The sequence below is a fragment of the Danio rerio genome, chromosome 20 (genome assembly GCF_052040795.2).
Source record: "Danio rerio strain M-AB ecotype USA chromosome 20, GRCz13ab, whole genome shotgun sequence".
NCBI classification, from domain to species: Eukaryota; Metazoa; Chordata; class Actinopteri; order Cypriniformes; family Danionidae; genus Danio; species Danio rerio.
Window position 1 is genome coordinate 24758828 of NC_141040.1, and position 22673 is coordinate 24781500.

General features: G+C 35.3%; 1 protein-coding gene across 2 annotated transcripts in view; it reads left to right on the top strand.

Annotated features, from left to right (window-relative positions):
* LOC147832200 (uncharacterized) overlaps positions 1–22673 on the top strand; it is a 241579-nt gene that overhangs the window by 23414 nt on the left and 195492 nt on the right. The gene's annotated exons all lie outside the window — the stretch shown is intronic.

The following is a 22673-nucleotide window of genomic DNA, read 5'->3' on the forward strand; positions in this document are numbered from 1 at the left end:
CACGACTGACTGAAGTTTTAAAATCCTGCAACGTCATAAAGCAGCAGCTGGGCCTGATTCTCACAAAACCAAAACAGACGTGATGAAATTCCAGATGTAAACACATTTGACCTTCCTTTGGCCAATTTGATTTGGAAAAGCTTGAAAATCAACTAAAGGAGCAGCCTGAACAAATGAAGAAACTGGTAAGTTCAAGCTCTTGCTAATTTCAAAGTGTTTTAAGTTTATTTATTTTTTTTTATTGTTTTTTTTATTGTTTTTTTTGCTTCGTAGGTAGCCTACTTTTTTCCTAATTTTTTCTTTTTTTTACATTAGTACTTGTTCACTACTAATTATCTGTTTATCTTTTAATCACAGATGGAGTGAGGACAAATGTCCATACCACGCCACTGATAAAGAAGTGGAAAAATGCATTACAAGGTAGCTACAACTTGCCCCTGACAGGGATGGAGGAAGAAAGAAGAGAAAGCTAATGTGTTAAATGTCTACATCACTATTTTGTTTATTTTTTAAACAACATTTTAAGTGTATTAGGATGTTCCCTGATACTTGAACAATTTGTTTCTTTCATTTGCATTAATATATATATATATATATATATATATATATATATATATATATATATATATATATATATATATGTATATGTATATATATGTGTGTATGTGTGTGTGTGTGTATATATGTATATATGTATGGTATGTAGGTATGTATGTATGTGTGTGCGCCAAATTCTGAAGAAACATCTTGATACATTTTTAATAAACGTAATACAAATAAAATTATAAATATAAAATTGCACAAGATGTGTATATATATATATATGAAATGCATAATCATCTCACTCATGTCTTGCTGTTTGTGAAGTTGATTTTGTTCAAGTTTATTTAAAAATAAGTTTGACTTTATACTTCTGCAATTATTTATATATATATATATATATATATATATATATATATATATATATATATATATATATATATATATATATATATATATATATTTGTTTGTTTGTTTATTATTATTATTATTTATTATAATTGTTTTATTAAAAAATGTTTCAAAGATGTTTCTTCAGAATTCTGCAGTACTTTTTACAAGTTTGACTTGGATATTTTACGGATTGTCATTGGTATTTTTAAGATGTTTCTTGCTATATCTTAAATGGGTTTCTATATTTAGGTTTATATAAAATTTAGCTGTTTGTACAAATTTTTAATTTAAGTCTATTGGGAAAACAGGGTTGTTTTAAAAACATCTGTGTTTGTGTGTAATTTTTAGATTTTTTGTTTAAATCTTTCTGTGTGTCTTTAATGTGTTGTTTTATTGTTGTTTTTATATTGATATTCTTGTGCACTACAAAATTATTTATAAAATTTTAGTACTATTTTTTCTTGCAATTAATAAACGTTTAACATTTATTTATTTTGTCATTTGTCTGATTATTTTCGTTACAGAATGTGTATGCAGTTTGCACTTTATTCAAAGGTTAAACGCAGTGCTTACACTTTGTGTTTACATTATAGCCTGTGTTTGCTGTTGTATAAATTCAAATGGTTGTAATACCATATATTAAGTACCAATGTAATACCAAAAGGTTTTATAAGGTGTATAAATACGGAGTCGCGCCAGCTCCGGGCCGCAGCGCACATTACCCTCGCGCCGATTCCGGCGCGGATGCGCAGCGTCGGCTCGCTTACGGCCGCCGCATCTGGCCCGCTTGATTCGGGCCGGAATCGGGCAGTGAGTCCACAGGCATCCGGCCCGAGTCCGGCAGCCGAAGTTGGGCCGAGGGGTAAGTCTTCGGCAGGCGACAATCTAGCCGGAACTGGCCCGAGTGTATTTTGCTATCTGGGTTGGATTTAGAAAGTAGCTATGCTACTGAGCAATGTAGTTAAGCTTGTAGTGTCACTACTTGTAGCGACACTACTGTGCAACACTGCCTTTCATGTAAAGTTTTATGTAGCTGTTTGTGAATGTAAAAGATCTACAGAGGTTTAAGAATCAAAATTGGCAGTTTTCTGTGTTTTTATATTCATGTTTCTATTTTTTTTATTTTCTATTTATTTATGCTTTTGAATTTCATTATGGGACCTTGATCTTCTCTCCAATGAATTTTAACCTTGAAAAGTTCTAAAAAGTGACTTTTATTAACATTTTTAATAGTTTAACATTTTTATAGTGATATGTTGTTTGGGTCAGTGTTTATTATGGCACAAAAACTTTGTAGTAAACTATCGGTACATTATCTGTTATTTTACAGACTCATATGTCTATCTCTTATATCTTTTCTTTCTCCATATGTCATGTCAAACTACTAAAATGTCAGTCTGACATTGAGTCAGAAGTAAATTTTTTTAACATCAAAAGTTAGCAAAGCAGAGATCAAGGTCCCATAATTTAATTTACAACTATAAATAAATAGAAAACACTTACAAAATATGGAAAAACTATTGATTAACATATATATTTTTTACACCATGTAAGTAATTTGCAGTGTCTGTAAGTTCCAGTGTCTGAACTTTATTGGCCGCCAAAGAACAGCTCCTACAGTTCTTTGACTATCAAACACTTTTGTTGTAGAAGATGCGTGGAGATTGGTTTGTGTTGGAACCATGTCAAACTGACAGTATTTGATAAAGACTCAAAACTGATAAGATGAAATTAACATATTTGTACATGTAGATATTGTACAAATTGTTAATTTTTGTATTTGTGGGATGAACTGAGGAAGCCTCTGCAATTCAAATTCTTATAGATATAGACCAATTACCGGTTTGTAAACATTCAGGATGCGTGGGCAGGGGGGTGGCAAAAAAAAACGGGAGCGCTAGCATTTACAGCGACGGAATGACATCCGATGCGATGCAGAGTTTATTGTTGTATTAGAAATAAAATATATTGATTACATATTATATATGTTATTTATATAATGCTTTCAGCATATTATAACAGTTTGTCACACAGTGGTAAGCACAGTGATTTGGCAAAATTAACCAGCCAGAAATATACAATCTTGTTGAAGCTCTAAGTGATTTTAAGAGAAAGAAGTTAAAGGCCTACAAGTCTTTGGATGCAACAATGTTGTTCTGTGTGGTCATGTGCAAGAAATAATGTTCCATGATTACCAGATTCAACACTATGTAGTGCTAAAAACCGAGGTTCTGCCTAGCCAAAGACAAGGAAAGAAGACGGAACTGTACAATGCCTGGGTAATTAATCATCAACAAGGAAAACGACCTCTTTCTGATTTTGAACTACACCTGTACGGCAGGGTATGTGAACTTACACATGCAGACTTTCTCCTTAATAATATAATTTCATAAAAGTATTATTTGCAAACTCTAAATATCGAAATCAGCAGCCAATGACTATCAAAGTACAACATTGTTCACAGTCAAATAAACAGTGTTAATGTTGTTTTTAAGACACATTTGCAGGTTATTTCAGACCGAATATTCTAATTGCCGTGGTAAACAATTTAGGGAGTGTGTCACTGAATGTGTCAGTTGTCACTGAATGAATGTGTGAATATTAAACCAAGTTTACCTTAATAACTTACACTTTCACGTTTCATTTTTCGCATTCAGTGTCTGCAGTTTAATTAACCATATGTAACCTTTTTTGCTGAAATTATTTAAAGAACGAGTAATGTGTATGATTCAGCATAGTGTGAATTTACCTGATATAACATGAGTACCACACTACCGCGTGTGGAGTCATCGTGACCCCGCTCTGTTAAAGGCTGAGGTGGATTTATGTTTCGGTAACACTATATTTTGATGGTCCATTTGAGTATTAGTAGACTGTCTGCTTAATATCTGTTAAGGTGCTCCTCCAACAGACATTTAACTGACTTTAAAAACTTTGCAAATACATGTCAACTTACACTAACCCTAACCTGTAACCTATATTTTTGCAGCCAATTTGCAGCCACATCTGATCTCTGGTCAAGTAGGATGATGGACCCATTTTTGAGCCTTACTTTGCACTACATTGACAATGATTGAAAGCTGCTCTGAGATGCCTTGGGACGGCATATTTTCCAATACATTCAAATTATTATTGACATCATATTATTATTATTTGATTTTTTTTTTATGAAAAACACTGATGAATAATTTATTTTGTTTCCAAAAGTGCAAGTAATTTATTTTCACTTTTTTTATAAGAAAAAAGAAACAATGTGCTTTCATTGTAGGCAATGTGTGTTTTTCAGTTGTTCAGCGTTGATGTATAATCAGGGCCGGCGCGTCCATAGAGGCGACCCAGGCGGCCGCCTAGGGCGGCAGTATAGAGAGGGCGGCGTCCGCAACACCCCCCTTACCACCCGCATCCTCAGTTATATCCGCGACACCTCCCTCACCACCCGCGTCCTCAGATAGTCGCGCATAGGCAACAGAATAGAGAGGGCAGGGCAGCGTCAGTGACAGCTCCATCACCCGCGTGTCCTCAGTTAAATCCGCGCGTAGGGTGGCAGATTAAAGGTCCGCGACACCCGCGCGTCCTCAGGTCACTTTCGTTTTCACATTGGGGTTGAGGGCGGCGTGATCGTCCTCTGCCTAGAGCGGCAGTTCAGCTTGCTCCGGCCCTGTGTATAATGAATAATCATAGATAGTAGATGGTGAATGTTTCCTTCAATTATTTTAAAATCAAGTAATGCACCCTTCATTCAGAAATCTCTCACTTGTAATATGTGAGCATACTTACTGTACAAAACTTGTCAGTGAACTATGAGGGCAAAAACATAAAATAAAGAATGTAAATAATCATTCATTAATCGTAATTGAGTTAAAATGTTCAATTAATGGAGATTTTGATTTTAGGCTAAATTGTCCAGCCCTAATCAATCATTTGCTGCACTTTATATTATGAGAAAATTATATGTTTTTGACTGTGAATTGAAGTAAAGCTATGGTGATAGAGGCCAAAAACTAAACCCTAAACCTGGATCCTTTAAAAACTTTAAAATAGCACACGAATGCAACTTTTTTTTAAATCAAAGTGCATAATTGCCTAATTCCCGTAAAAATTTAATTTGCAGCATCTAATAATTTGCTACAGCGGTCCCTAAATTACAGGACTCTAAATTAAATCATCTATTTTTGCACCTATTTCATCAAATTATATCTTGCTTGATTTCTTCTTGAGTTTGTGCATATTAAGAGATGTTTTTCCCCTTGTAAATTCTAGTAATTAATCTCCTCAACAATGGTTAACCTTCATGTTCGGTTAAGATTTAATTTACTCTTTTTTTGTTTGAGGCCCACATATTAAATACATAATTAAATAATACACAAGTACTACATGCATACCTGTTAAGACATAAACAAAAAAAAAACATAATTTTTTACGTTTTTAAGTGATTCTCTGTACACATCTGTATGATAATTATATTGTCTTTAGCTTTCTTTAATATTTGCATTTAATATATTAATATTTTGTTACCTTTTTGAAATAAGTTCATGCTACATGCACCTTATGCAATGCATATTTATTTATTACAGTATTTATTACTTTTGGTTAGTGTATGTATGCTAATAAAATGCACATTTCCATTTAATTAAGAAACAGCTCAGATCTGTAAAATAATAGAGATACAACTTTTCTAAGGTAATAATCTATGATTAATATAAAATAAAAAGTAGTGTTATTCTAAGATAATAAATTAATGTATTTTCATTCTGACTAATTTACTTAACTAATGCGTACGCTGTACTGCTAATTACTCATCTAAAAAAAATAAATCATGTTACACTAATGGAACATGAACTAATGAAACCTGATTGTGAGCATGTTATTTACAATAATTTTTTATATGAATTATTTTTGCAAGTACATTGTTATTTAATTTTGTTTTACCATGATGTTGACATTCTATACTTTTTATTTGGATTGATTTTTCTTTTTTTGTTGTTGTTTACAGTCAGAAAAAAAAGATAATGAAATGTGTGTAATTTGTACTGTCAGACTGAATTGATGTGTATAATTACTTTTCAGAAGATAATGAAAAAAACTTTAGTCTGTTTTTCCAATATGAAAACAAGGCATTTTGGCTACTTTGGCTTCATCTTCATGCTCAGCCATGTTGTCTGTCAGCACCATCTGTGTGGGAAACATTTTGGGAAAGTCCCATTCATCTGTTATTATAATATCATGACATGATGCCTTTGATCATCAAAGCTAACAGCTAAATCTCTTCACCATCAGACCTTTCCCTCTCTATCTGTAAATGATACAGTGGTGTATTCATCATAACCTTAGATGATACAAACAAGACAAGGTAACCACAATAAGGCAAGGCACTACATGCCTGATGTGCTACACTAAGAACATCTTTAAAGAGCATTAACTTATTAGTTTTTTGTTTAAGTTTAAAGTTGCTGTCACATTTACTTTCTGCTTTTGCTTTCCTAAATCCAATTTTTGGTCTGGTTAGATAGACTCCTAGTCTGGCCAGGCTGCTGTTCAACTGGTTATTTTTTACTAAAGTACTAAAATGTCTCTAAAACAACAACAGAATTTTTTTTTTTTAAATCATATTGAGAATAGACTATAAACAAAAATCTTTACCAGTTGAAGGTGACATTCTGGCCTTAGCTGGTCTAATTTCATTTAGCCAGTCTCCCAGTCTGGCCAGGCTGCTGTTTGATTGGTTATTCTGTGAGTTTTCCAGGTCTAACAACTGGAAAATGCCAAATTGTCTTTAAAAAAAGAAAACTAAATTACATTGACCATCCAGCCAAAATAATAATAGCAAAAATAATAATAATTGAATCAAGGCCAAGGTGGCTTGCTGGTCTCAGCTGGTCTAATCTGATCCATATTCCCAGTCTGGCCAACTTTTGCAGGTTCAAAAGCTGAAAATACCAAAAATGTCTATTTATACACTGCAATCCCCACTCTGCTGCTAATTCATAACACAAGCATAAACATCAAATGCTATATACTTAGATTTTATGCAAATATCAAATAAAAAACAGTCCAGTGAAATCACTGTGAGGCTAGGGTTATGATATCTGTCTTTAGTGTTAAAAACATTAGAAATATGTTGCAAAATGTAAAATAGATTGCTCTGGATACGATTCATTTAATGTTTCAGATAAGAAATCCTCTTGAGGGCGATGTCTACATTTTAGCGAATATGAAATACATTACTTAGGGTAAGTATTTTTATAAAATTTTATTTCTTTCTTGTACACGTCTACAAGACACTGTCCTAAACACAACTCAACAATTGTGATATCAAAAGCAAACAAAGGTTCTCATAAGAGTGCACAGCGACCACATAGTTTTATCTTGATTTTGCATTGCTCTTAGCCAGGGGTGTCAAACTCATTTTAGCTCAGGGGCCACATGGAGGAAAATCTATTCCCAGATGGGCCGGATCAGTAAAATCATGGTATATATAACTTCAAAACAACAACTTCAGATTGTTTTCTTTGTCTTAATATGATCAACATAAAGCTGGAGCGTGAGGACAACACGATCTTACAGAAATTCTTAACTTTTTGATTTAGTTGCTTATTCATATGGATTCATACAATCCCATTCGTACAATTTAGTAAGATTTGCTTGTCCACCAATGATAGTTGGGGTTAGGGGTGTGGGTGCCACACCTCTTTTTTATATCGTACACTTTCGTACGACTGAACTTGTACGAATTAGCCAGAAAACGAACAAAATGTGAAATAGTTACATTTCCTTGTGAGAACACCTCAGTGTGGTATGCAGGGCATAGATGTGGTATTTCTCTCTGAGAAAGCTGTAAAACTGATTGAGCTTTGCTAGATCCTGAATGGGCACGCATCTGTCATAAATCACTCACAGGACATTAATTTGGACAACTATGCAGATATATTGAATAGTTCACACAATAATACACAAAAAGAGACTTTCACGCATACGTAGTTTGTGAATAAACCGATTTACGTGTTGCCTACTAGTTGCAGATGCGCTCATTGGTTGAGAATCCCTGCTTTATCAGATGAAATGACCGCTTGAAGTTGCGCCGTCCAGTGGACACAATTGAAACAGCAGCTTCTTTTATTGAAAAATTGCAGAACATTTTTATACTCTACATTTCACCGCCGGATTAAACCTGTTTGCAGGCCTGATCCGGCCCGCCGGCTGTAAGTTTGACACCCCTGCTCTTACCTATTTTGTGTAACCTTGCCTCACCAGACTTTAACCTGACCGCATCGGAATTACAAATACAAAACTGTACAAAGTGAGCTACCCAGCAAACTGACCATGTCAGAAAAGTTGGAGATTGGCTGAGTCAAACATATTTGATTACAAACCACAGACTTTTTTGAGTTGGTATTTATTTGGTGTTGTGCAAAAAAACTGAATGAAAAAAAATCCTTAATTCATCTGTGCCTCATTATCTAAAGTTGTTGGCATCATATCACTCTTCAGCATTCATTTTACCTAGAAACTGCAATCAAACGCTTGTTTAACTATGTTTTCGCAGTTTCACTAAAATGTAGACTGAAGCCTGCATTTCCAATGAGCCTGTGTTGGGTAAAAATATCAGGAATTTCATGTGAGGGCAAAAAAATGTTTTCCACACAGACTCTGCTTGTTCAAAAGCAGCAGAAATCTGAAAAGCGTTTCAATCATCCACTAATGATGGGAAGAGGCAGCAGCTGAGTGTGTATACAGTAGCAAAACATGTGAATAATATTCCAGCAGAAAATGTAGCTAAATTTTAAGACCTCCACATTACAGCGTTTATCTGCCATTAAAAGTCAAGCATTTCCCAACATTTTTGATGCTCCTAGCCATTTTCGGTACTTCATCTGCTGTCAATGCACAAAGTTCAGCAAAAGTTTAGCCTCCATGTGCACAAGTACAAGTTTATGCAAATATCAAGCAAAGAAACTCTGCCAATTGGTAAGAGGTTCTGATAGTTTTGTATGTCTTGAGTGCTTAAAGGTATGCTGGAGTTTGTGCTGGGTTTAGTGCTGAAACCAAATTGTTTTCTGAAACCGAGACATTTGAATCCATGCAATCAGAAGCTTTGTGTGAGGGCAAAAAAATAATTTCAAGTTGGGTGCTTCAATTCTTCAAAAAAACTAACAGAAATCTGGTTGGTTTGACCTCTTTGTGAGCTGTGATTTCTACAGCACTGTGTTATTGGATCTTTTTTGTCTAAGAAATTTCAAACCAAGCAGCTTTTTGTTGATCAGCACAGCAAACTCGTTTCAACTACTTGCGGAATCTTAAAATCCCCTGAAACTCCCAATTGCGTGGAATCCTGTGGAAGTGACTGGATTTTGCAAATGTCATTTAGTGTTGAACAAAGATTTTTGAGTTACCAAACCAAATCAGAAGCATAGAGGAGGCTGACAAAATTATGAAATGTTTGGCTGATAACCAGAGTAAACTTGCACAGATCCAGACACATTTGTGTAGCTCAGAGTGCTTAGGAAGTCATGCGTTTCAGTCTGGCTGTTCAATCCTGAGTGCAGCACACTTCATTTAACCTGACTTTCAAATGGGATAAGATGTTCTGCAAACTTCCAATCAGACTTAATTGTCTCACCCACTCACACATTCAGCCATGCTTTGCGCTCATTTAGGTACTCAAGTGTATTGTTGACTCACAATGTTATATTGAAATAAATGAACATGAATACTTCTGACAACAGACATGTGTTATAAGCCTTGGCAAGTCAAACAGCAGTGAAGCAGTTTCCTTTGTTGAATAAGAGACTTTGGCTGATTTTTTGATCCACCTCTTAGCATTTTTCAGCATGGATCTCACCTGGAAATATGATATATGGCAATATATACAAATTGAATTTACAGTTTAAGTCAGAATTATTAGCCCCCCTGAATTATTTGCCCCCCTTTTAATTATTCCCCTGTTTAATTGTTCCCCAATTTCAGTTAACCGGAGAGATTACTTTAACCCATTTCTATTCATAATAGTTTTAATAACTCATTTCTAATAACGGATTTATTTTATCTTTGCCATGATGACAGTAAATAATATTTGACTAGATATTTTTCAAGACACTACTATACAGCTTAAAGTGACATTTAAAGGCTGAACTAAGTTAACTAGACAGGTTATGGTAATAAGGCAAGTTATTGTATAATGATGGTTTGTTCTGTAGACAATTGAAAAAAATTAAAAGGGCTAATAATTTTGTACCTAAAATGGGTTTTAAAAAAGTTAAAAACTGCTTTTATTTTAGCCGAAATAAAACAAATAAGACTTTCTTCAGAAGAAAAAATATTATCAGACATACTGTGAAAATTTCCTTGCTCTGTTAAACATAATTTAGGAAGTGTTTGAAAAAAAAAAAATTCAAAGGAGGGCTAATAATTCTGACTGCAACTTTATATGACATACACATTCATATTTGACTTTCATATATATCAAAATATATCATATACAGTATGTAACATATATTTAGGAATATTGCAAAAAAACTTTCCAACCTTTGGAATTATGGTTGTACCGATATGGATTTTTTGGGCCGATACCTAGAACCGATAAATCTTTAGATTTGGAGGATAACCGATTTATTAGCCGATAAATATAAAAAATGTAATATTTGGTACAATTAACAACTGATTTTATTTTTAAAAAACATCAAAAAAGTTTGAACTGATCTTAGAATAGCATACTCATAGCAAAAAAAAAAAGCAATAATAATAAAAAAGGTGATTTATGTAGACCTATTCACAATTTCAGAGCAATCTGGATGCCAAAAATAAATTATTTCCTTTTTAAATTAACATCCAACTTGACTGTTGCATAAAAAATAGTTGATATGACAAAACTGGATTTAATTAACGAACATACATTAATATTTTAAAATGAAAACGAAAAAGGAAGAACTAAGAACTGAAGCCAGCTCAAATGTTCTCGAATAAAAAGTGTTACAGTAATGTACAATTGTTAGTCATTTGACACTTTTATTACCGCACTCCCACAAGATTTTCTCGTGCTTACAAGACAGACAGTTCTGTACAATTATGTAATTTATTGGCATAAAGATATCGACCTAATTTTGATATTGGGCCAATAATGATAACATTAAAAATTGCATTTTCAGCCGATATTGATATGGCTGCCGATATATCTTGCATCCCTACTTTGACTTAAAAATAGTTACATGTTCAAACATATATGCTATGTTAGGTGGCTGAGTGTTTAGCACTGTCACCTCACAGCAAGAAGGTCTTTCTTTGTGGAGTTTGCATGTTCTCCTAGTGTTCGTGTGGGTTTCTTCCGAGTGCTTCGATTTCTTCCAGTCCAAAAACATGGGGTGTAGGTGAATTGAATAAAACTAAATTGTCCATAGTGTGTGAATGTGTATTGGTGTTTCCCAATGCTGTGTTGCAGCTGGAAGATCATTCGCTGCGGAAAAACATATGCTGGTTCATTCTGCTGTGGCGACCTCTGAAATAGAGGCTAAGCCGAAGAAAATGAGTGAATGAATGAATGTTTATATCGCCATATATATCAATATTTATCATATAAGTACATATTTGTAATTTCAATGTTTGGAAAAAAATGTAAGTAATTATGTAATATTTGTAATATTTTAAAATATATTTTTTGCATACAGTACATGACATATTTCATATATGTAAAGTCCAAATATGAACTTGTTTTTCATTTATGCTATTTGCAAATATTTCTATATGGGATAACACAGATATTTTCTAAATGTGTTAAGATTTTACTTTGGTTTAACCACAATAGGTAAACAACACATAGAAAAAGAAAGTGCAGTATTCAGCAATATAACAAATACAAGTTTTCACCATTAAGTACAGCTGAAATAACAGGAAGCAGGAAAAACCCATTCAAGTTAAATATGGCAGCGCTTGCTCTTTTGCTAAGAATAAGTTGGAAAACATTCAATAGTTTGCAAAACAAACTATCACTATTTTTGTCATGTAGATAAACAGCAGGAACAGTAAGCATAGACTTTGTTCCACCCTGCTCATAGCTTTACTTTTTTATATAGATTGTAATGAAATGCAAACAATAATTATTGTGAAAAGGGCAATAAAAATATACTTGAATTGAATAAATCCAGCTATAAACTAGACCATACAGAGGGCTCATTTCAAAGTGAAGTGCTCAAAAATGCCCACTTCAATGAACCCTTTGTAATTACAAATTTATCATTTCTAAAATTCATTCATTCATTTTCTTTTTAGCTTCTTTTTCCCTTTATTAATCTGGGGTTGCCACAGCGGAATGAACCGCACACTTATCCAGCATATGTTTTACACAGCGGATGCCTTTCCAGCCACAACCCATCACTGGGAACATTTCTAAAATGTTTTACTTAAAATTTTGATTCCTTTCAGAATTGAACCCTGCATAAAATTCCTCTAGAAGATCAGCATTCATTTTTAATATTCCTCCAAAGTGCAACTCAATACTAAATTTGTACAACTCTCATAATTAGCAAATCCCTATCTTCCATAGGGTTATGATTTTGTCAGTGTGAATAAGGCTACTATCACACTGAGGCCCCGTTTACACTAGTAATTTTTAGTTATAAAACGGTGTTTTAGAAAGAAAACGATCCGCTTCCACACAATTGTTTTCTCCAGCATTTCTGAACAACTCTCCGTCTACACCAAAACACTGAAAACACACATCACGTGACCACACACACACACACACTCTGGCAGCGCTGCAGCCTATCTAGCCAGATAAGAGCTGTGCTCGTCGGAGTGTTCATCAAGGATCTACCGCTGGATCTAATCTCACTGTATTTGCTAGACGTGATATTTAATTAATGTTGTTGTTTATATCTAACTACATATTCCCCGATTTTGGTCTTTTGAATCTATTACTTGTTCTTAGGTAACGTGTTTTGGCTGAGCGCAAAGTTAATAATTAATGTAAACACGTACATTCTGCATATTGACTGATTGCTTGCCTTTATTTCCTATAATGAATAAACTTACTGTACGTTATACTTTTATAATGGCCATTATTGATTATTAAAACTGATATTCAGCAAAAGAGGGTATGTTTCGTATTTTTAATGAAAATGAAAGGAGGCAGTGATGTTATAGGCTCCGTTTTGTTATGAATAGGCATACAGTGAAGATTATGCTTAGATATGCAGCACGACGGCTCAACATAGCTGCGGTCTGTTATTATCAAAATAAAAATAGCAGTTCTTTATATCATGTTTTCATATTATCGTTAAGAAAGTGAAACAACGTAGCCAGGGTGATGTGAATGAGGTTATAAAGTACACTGTTCCCTTTGAAGATTTACCTCACATGTCCTTGGGTATGGGATGGTTTTCAATATCAAACTTGTGAAGTCTGAACTTACAAGGAGAGGATGCAGGACTAAACTGTGTGTAGGCTACTTAATATTGAGAAAAAGGCCCAATCAGAGAGGCGAATGTCTGCAGCCCCGCCTCCATTTTCAGATGTCTCCGTTTTCCCCCATCCACACTGAGACAGAGCAGCAGCGTTTTAAAATGCTCCAGCGTTTCCAAAAAGCTCAGTTTGCGGCGCTTGAAAACTCGTAGTGTGGACAGATGGTGTAACTGTAGCAAAAAAAATGCATTAGTGTAAACAGGACCTGAGGCTTAGTTCTCAAATCTGATTTTTTTCTAAGATCTGATTGTTTTGCATAGCTGTTCACACTGTTGTTATAAATGTGGCCAGTATCAGATTTCCAGTGTGAACATACAACTTCACACAGCACAAAATGTCTAATTATGTACACAATGTGTATACTGCATGAAGTGCAGGGTTCCAGGTCATGGAAAACCTGGAAAGGCATGGAATTTTGACATGGCATTTTCCAAGCCTGGAAAAGTTTTGTAAAAGCAGAAAAACCCACGGATTTGCGGATATGCGGACACGCATATACGGATACGCAATATTGGAAAAATCTGACATTACTATATTTTGTATTTCTGTGATATATTGCGATGTGAATACAACATCACCAGATGATTTAACAGGTTTATTTGGATTAATTGGGGGGATTTTGTAGAGGAGTGAATCTGGAATAATAAATTAAATAACAAATAAATGACAAGCATAGATAAATAAAATATAGTAAAGATAAAAATTAATTTTAGTTTTCAGGTATTCATTATTCAGGAACAGATATTGAATAATCAACACTGTATAGTCTTCATTTTATATTATTTAATCTTTATTAAATTTACAAAAAATTTCTTGTGGCTGGATGTTCTAAAATTTGAAATTTTGAAATGTTCACACAGTCACAGGCCTTAAAGGGACAGTTAACTCAAAGATTAAAATGTACTATTTACTCTATTTACACTGGTTACTCACACTTCACTTGTTTCAATTCTATAGGAGTTTTTAAATTATATTCTTTTTGTGTTCATTAAAAAAAAAATTCATAAATGTTTGAAATAAGTGAAAGTGTTGATTAAACTGAAAGTATGATTAAACTCTAAATTAAACTATACTCCCAACATTGCATATCCTGTGACTATTGCAGACGCACACATTATGATATCAATGCTAAAACGATATATTGTGCAGCCCTAATATAGGTAAGTTGTCTTTACTTCTTTTCTGTCCTTGGCCAAAAACTTGCTCTCACATTGTTAGTGCTGTGTAAGCATTATCTAAATCAATATATAAACAAATGTAAACAAAATAGAATGTTACGTGTTCTATGAGATGCTGTAATAAATTTGAACGTCATTGTTTTTCTTATTATTTATCATGCATGTGTAGACATGAAAATGTACTTAAAAGTTATGGAAAAGTCATAGAGTTTTAGTAGTAAAAATGTGTATGAACCCTGGAAGTGATTAATATGATTATTGCGGTTTTCACAGACAACAGCTGTGTTTTTTATGACCTGTAAATGGTTGTTTTACTAGTACTGATATGTATTTCAGTGTTTGAAATCTAAAATAAGTGTTTTGTGATTAAAAACACTGATGTTTTGTCATTGATGAACAACCTTAACTTACCTGCTGTAAAGTTGACTATGCTTGCAACAAGAACCAGTACAGAATAATGACGTGTATTGTTCAAAAATTATGTAACATGAAAAATTAAGTCACATGATGTCGGATGAGACGTTAAACCGAGGTCCTGACTCTCTGTGGTCATTAAAAATCCCATGGCACTTCTCGTGAAAGAGCAGGGGTGTAACCCCAGTGTCCTGGCCAAAGTCCCTCTATCGGCCCTTATGATCATGGCCTCCCAATCATCCCCTTCCACCGAATTGGCTCTATCACTATCTCTCCACTCCACCAATAGCTGGTGTGTGGTGAGCGCACTGGCGCCGTTGTCCTGTGGCAGCCGTCGCATCATCCAAGTGGATGCTGCACACTGGTGGTGGTGTGGAGAGACCCCCCTCATGATTGTAAAGCGCTTTGGGTGTATGGCCATACACAATAAATGCGCTATATAAATACACTTTACATTACATTACATTACATTACATGAATTCCTACATAACTGTTCACACTGCGGTCGGATTGCAAAACATCAGATTTGTACCAGATTTAATACCACATATGAAAGTGGCACAAATCAGAATTGAAAACATCAGATTCCATGCTGTTTGGGCTGTTCAAACTGTCATTACAAAAACAGATCTGAGTCACATGTGGGCGAAAAAAATCTGATTCTGGCAACATTTGCCGGCAGTGTAAACGTAGCCTTAGTGCTGGGCGATAATTCCATATTGATAATTATCATGATAAACATTTTTTGGATAAAACGATAATGACAGTTCAATAAGTGTTCGATAATATCTACTATGCGTAGCGCTGCGCTGGCATTTTGCAGCCGGCACTTCCGGTTGCCGCACCCTTATAAGTTTATCGCCATACAGTGTTAGTTGCACTTGGAGTAAGAAAAAAATCATGCTGAATCATGCTGTCACAGACATTGTTGACAAGAAATGTCACTTAACTTAAGTAGGTTAGAGCTATTGCAACGTTACTTCCGACACAAAGCAATGTGCACTGTTAACTGCTCAGACGACTAGTACCATCAAAAGCAGCCAACACCACAAACTTGTTTCATCATTAAAAACAATCCCACTCTTATGAAGATGCTAATAAAACCACAGACCCAAACAAGTGTTGGTAAACCAGCGCAACTACCCAGCAGAGTCTTATGTTATCATTTTCAAAAGCGATGCCTTACGAGAAATTTTGAGTTTTCGCGGTTTTAGTTTAGTTAGTTTAATCAAGCGGATCGAACAGCATGAGCTGGACAGTCTTTACAAACTATTCGCAACACTGCAAATATTCATAGATTAACGTTACCTCGGAAGAATAAACTCGGTCTGAAGGATGAGAGAACTCAGAAACTCTGAGTTGAGAATGAAGAGGATGTCTCGCCGTGAGCATAGGACTATTCGTGCCAGTCTGTGAGATAAAATTGGTTAAAACACCTGCGGATATAACAGAGATCTGCACATAACAGGGTTTTAAGCATCCCACAATATGCGATGTCAAGAGGGTGGCTCCATAAGTAAGGTAAACTGCACACACATGACTTGGATGTGTCTCACAGCGCAAAGCATAACTAAACCTTTAAATTTCTATGCTTAATTTGTCATCGATAAGGTCTATCAATTAAAGGGTTACTGACAATCAATTGATCATCAAGTAATCGTTAGCATCCCTAAATAAAATATAGTATATTTCACCCTAAATTCACCATACTCGCCATTAAAACGAGAGTTTATACAAAACTGAAAATTCTGTGAATATTAACTTACCTTCTCATTGGTTGTTAAAAATTTGAACAGTAAATGCTGAATTAAGATTGTTCTTTTGTTTATTATTTTATTATCTATGTTGTCAGACAGCTAAAACATTTCACAAAATGTGTTAAATCAGCTGCACAAAGAGATTGGAATGCTGAAAGCCTTTAAAATTAATAGATATAAAGATTTGATATTAATCGTGATAATTATCAATATGGACTGATATGAAAAACATTATCGTGATCTTTTTTCGCCCAGCCCTAAGCCTTAGACACAAAACCACCATCCAGCACATCATTAATAGAATTAATAGAGCTCAGCTGCATGAAGGTGCTGTGTGATAATCAGAATCAGGCTCAATTTTAGGGTGATTTGTCACTTCAGTCAGGACACTTTGTCACCCTTCAGGCACAAAGGTGTAAATGCACATGCACACACAGTCACATACACTGAAAACTGTCCAGATTCAACATTTAAAAGCTCAATGCAAAGCCATGTTTTTATTTCTCATGCTTCTTTTTTGTAGTAAATAGTAAAACAGTGAAGAGTTTCATACACACAAAATCCATCTGTCACTTATATTCTTCCACATTTCTTGGGTTCAGCAACATCGGATGCCATTACAAACATGTGCAGAGGTGAAATTCCAGTTGCACACTGACAGCTTGCAGTTGTTGTATGAGAAAGCCTGCTGACATTGTGTTGACATTTACATCATTACTAGCTGCTCGGGTTATATTTCTTGAAAAATGACAATCTTCCAACACCAGATCTTTGTGTGAGACTAGTCTATGCATGTAAATGCACACTATCATTATGCCGATTTGAATGTTACTACACTAATTATAGACTCGGCGTGACATAAAAGCAGACAGACTAGTAGTATTTTCAATTAAACACTCCCACACTGCCACACACTTGCAAAAAAGGCCCAAGTGCGCATAAATGGATGCAAATGATGGCCATAAGAGTGCAGCTTTTATCTGTGGATGTGGTTAAGCATGATTGATGCTATTTTCCTCACAGTTATTTATGACCCTCTCCTTCAAATCCTCAAAGAGTCTGATCAAATAGAAACAAATCACCCTTGGCCTTTTTTGGTTTGCGTGTTTAAATGAGCATCTCTTATGTGCAGTAAAAGTGCTTCATTTTTTTTACAACTTAGCCATCTGTCTGTTGTTCCCAAAATGTTGTGATGCTCACAAATAACCCGCTTGTTATGGTTCATTCCATCCTAGGAAATTGCTGGAGCCGTTTTCACGGTTTGTTGAAGATGTGTGCAAATAATGGGCATATGCGCCGGAGGTTTGAAATAGCTGCTTTTCATTTGGGTTATTCTTGTCTTGCATGAACTGTAGGGCTATCCAGATACTCATGAGGAGCAAAAAAGCGTAATTATTACCCTCCTCTTGTCCACATTCATCTGCATCATTGAGTGTGAATAAAAACCTATCCTTATTCCACGGAAATTAGTTTTATATCAAAGCAGTTGCTGCTCTTGCACAGCATGTTAATTAAATTAATCAACGGCAATGCGGTTAAAGCATGATTCACCTCCAAAATATTAAAATGTTGTAATAAAATATATGACTTTCTTCTATGGAACACAAAAGGAAATGATTTGATGAATGTAAATGCTGCTTTTTTAATACAGTTGCAGTATATAGTAAAATTGGATTGCCAAACTCTAAAAATTCATCTGAAATAAATCACATTAAATTATGAGGCAGTTTTTTCCAACCCAGGCTCATCCTGATTACGTACCGCTATATACAGTACTGAAGAGTGGCGAAGCAGTGGCGCAGTAGGTAGTGCTGTCGCCTCACAGCAAGAAGGTCGCTAATGCCTAGTTCACACTAAAGGATTTTAAGCCTGATTTGAGCCCGATTTGGAAGTTAACGAGCTCGCCGACAGATCGGGCTGTGATCGGGAAGAAATCTGCGGGTGCTCGGCGCTCGCCGCTCTTTATGTGTGAACTACTGAACAACGCATCAACGAGGCTCGCTGACGCGTCGCCGACACCTCGCAGACAGAAATCCAACATTCAGCATGCTAAATATTCCAGAGCAGTCGGCCGACTCAACCCCAAGTGTGGTCAGATGTAGTGACGAGTTGCAGCCAATGAGAGAGCATATCAGCATGAGCCGCGTGCCTGTGTGTTCAGGAGCTCAGCAGAAACATCTCTGATTGGTCAGAATGGGCATCGGTGCACTCGCTTCATTCTGCGTTAGTACAGACATGAGAGTATAGGCTATATTAACAGTGGAACTAGAATTGTGTAACTATTAGAATTACCATACTGCTCATTCTGACCGTTCTCATATAAAACGCCATACTGTCACAACATATTTACATTCAAAGCTATTATTGAGATATTAAAATTAAGCTTTGAATGTCTGGCATCATATTTAATGACACCATTACCCTAAAAATATAATCTTTTTTTGTTAATGCAGCCTATAAATATGTAGTTAAGATACTGAAACACTTAAAGGTCTTGGCTTTCATTTCCACTTTCAAACAGGAGCTATTTCACAGCACAGAATATGCTGTTTTGAAAGATATCTGAAGTAAATTGATGTTTTTGCCATCAGAAAGTTTTGTTTATGTTAGCAGGAAGTTGCTAGGCAAGAAAATGCACACATATTTAAAGTCACAGTGAAAAGTATCAGACATGCATGCAGTCATTTTAACCAATATGATAATTTAAGGCAGAAATGCTCAGTTCTTTACTGTTTTGTAATAAAAAAAATAACAATGTCAGAAAGAAATACACTAATAGTTAGAAAACGGCAGGGTGTTATAAATATGTTAGTTTTATTTCAAAGAGTTATAAAATTACAAAAATTAAAAACTCTCTGTGTATTTATCTACTGGAACCTGCAAATGAGTGATTAATCCGCTCATAAATTAGTTGATTTGACGATGTTTTTAAATGCTTTCTCCAAAGCTTGAAACGCTGTCAGTGATGTCATCAGCACACAAGCAGCCAATAGTGTTCAGCATTTTCTGACGACTCCTCCCTCAAATTTTCATTGGCTGTGGTTTGGTAGCTTGAATGAACTGATGGGGAATGAGTTGTTGTCAGATCATGTAGTGTGTGACCCCCCTCTTGTGGATCGTTCACGGAGTGTTGCGTAGTGTGAACACCACAGAGATTAAAAGACACAAAGTCAAGTCATGTAGTGTGAACGGCACAGCGATCTGCTGATGTTTAAAATCCTGTAGTGTGAACTAGGCTTAATTCGAACTTCGGCTCAGTTGGCATTTTTGTGAGGAGTTTGCATGTTCTTCCTGTCTTCGCGTGGGTTTTCTCCGGGTGCTCCGGTTTTCCTCACAGTCCAAAGACATGCGGTACAGGTGAATTGGGAAGGCTAAATTGTCCGTAGTGTATAATAGTGCCAGGCCCAGATGACAGGCCGGCTGGATTGTGTAAAAAAAAAAAGTCGTTGTCATATGGACAAGTCTAAATGAAGGACTTGTTCCAAAGAGCCGACCCCGCAACTATATGGGACTAAGGCCAAAGAAGAAGAAGAAGATAAACATTTCTGAAGAGCGCTAAATATGTTCCAGGAGGCACATTTTTTTTGCAGTTTTTGTTTTCGTGAATGCACTAGAGGCTGCTCTGTATGGTTTTTGAGGTCTCAGATTTCTAACGCGAGTGCTATTCGCACCTGCTCTTCTCCTGTAAAACCTCTAGAGGTTGCAGTCAACCAACTGACCAACTGACTGACCCACCCACCTCCTTTCCCAAACCCAACCAATAGTGTTTTTCAAAGCACCCATTGATCTGCCCACCCACTTTCATACACCTAACTGAGTGTTTTTAAAAGCAATCCAGAAAAAGATGATAACTTATTCAGATTTTACCACATTCTCACCCTGTACTTGTTTATTTTATTTTTTAGCTTTTGTTTGTGTCTTACCTGCTTTATGAAACCGTTTTCCACCAGACTCGAACCCAGTTGTCACTGTCATCTCTGCTCTGTGTCTCAAGTCCACCAAACTTGGACAAACTTTTAATAGGGGAAAAGTCGTCTATATAGAGGTAAGCGATCAGCTGGTAGTACGAAAAGCAATGGTTTCATACCACCTTGCAGTGTTCATTTAAAAAACGAAATGCAGCCATATGTTCCTCTGTCTACGTAATTCGTAATCTCCAGAAATGTATATAGGGCTATGTTTTCAGAATGAGCCTATATTGCTTTTTTCTATAGTGGTTCAGGCCGTATTGCCGAATGACTGAAGTATTGTTATAAGTGCGCTGAACATTTCATATATTACCATCTTCATCACTTATACCAATAACAGAACTAATGTATGAAAAAAAAAAAAATGACATGATAAAATGTAGAATTGTTACCTAAGAGATGGGGAGAGAGAAAGAGTCCAAAGAAGCAAGAGACAGAAAAAAAGAGAGCAATAGTTACAGTCTTTTTTTTTTTCCTCGACCATTTTCACAACATTAAACTGACCAATCAGCAGGTTAGAACTTCCCCCTCTGTATCAGTAGTGTGACAACTAGCAGACTCCCAATGTAAACACATTTTGGCCTACAGGAACTGATTATCATCAACTCTTCAGTGCCTGTAGTAATTCGAATTGGCCTTTTTAGTGAGAAAGACATGGTGTAATAAAAACACCTCCTTTGATCATTTTCAGCTTTACAAAATCCCATCAGTTTTGTTTGAAGTCACCATTGTGGTGATCAGTGTTTTCTTTACTTGCGCACTTTGACTCTTGGTTTTTGTAATGTGTGTTTCTCTCTGGCTGCTGTAACTATGTGGCTGTGTTTTGCCAAGAAAAACCAGAGAGATTATGATCAGATGATATCATCATGTGCTGTTGATTCACAAATTTTATCAGTGACTTTATTCACTCAGCACATATAAAGGTGCTGTTATTAATTTCACATGATTTTACAGTACTGATTATGGTAGCTCTGATTCTACAGCATGGATTTTGTTATTCAGTAAATAATGTTTTTTGAGTAATTCTGTTTATGACTGAGATCACTTGTTAAAATGGAAAGTATAAAGCTTATTTACAGTTTACAGAACTGTGTTATCATTTATTTATACATTTTCCTTCGGCTTAGTCCCTTTATTTATTAGTGGTCACCACAGGGGAATGAAACACTAACTTATCCAGCTAAGGATGCTCCGATCAGAATTTTTGCTGATTCCTTGCCATGGTAATCGGCCGATACTGAGTCCCGATTCTAATGCTTCACGCTTTATAATGCATTAAGCACATTTTAACTCTTAAGTCTTAAGAGAAGATCTTGCCTTACCTAAGAATAAGAATTAGGGATGCTGCATATAATACCTTAAACACATCTCTTACAACCATTTAGTGCGCATGGCCAGAAGCAGCTTTACAGAAAATAAGTCATTCATTTAACTTTGGCTTAGTCCCTTGTTTATCAGGGGTCTCCGCAGCAGAATGAACTGCCACACAAAACAATATAACAGATATAAAAATTGGTAAGAAATATTACAAACAATGCAATTTGGAAACATTGCAAATGATGAAAGAAGAATTCAGGATGTCTCAATCAAGAAAAAGTTTGGAGCACGTATTTGATGCTTTAGAAGTTAAAATGAACACCTATAAATGTAATACTTCTTTACTAAAAGTGAACAGGCCTATAAACTACTGTTTATTGCAATAAATACATTACAATAAGGTATATTATTAAATAATCAGGTAATTCACGCGCCTTCCTCTGTTTGCAAACTCATAAACAAGCCTCTGCAATCAGTTCATGAGATCAGCTGAATTGGTGATTACTAATTGAGTCATTAAATGTGATTGTTGGAAGGTATTCCTTTCCATTTAATAGATGCACTGTCCTCTTTTTAATTTATTTCGTAGTAATTTAATTTGTTTGTTTTATCTAATACTATCTTACACTGTTTAATTGTAAATATTTACTTTCAAC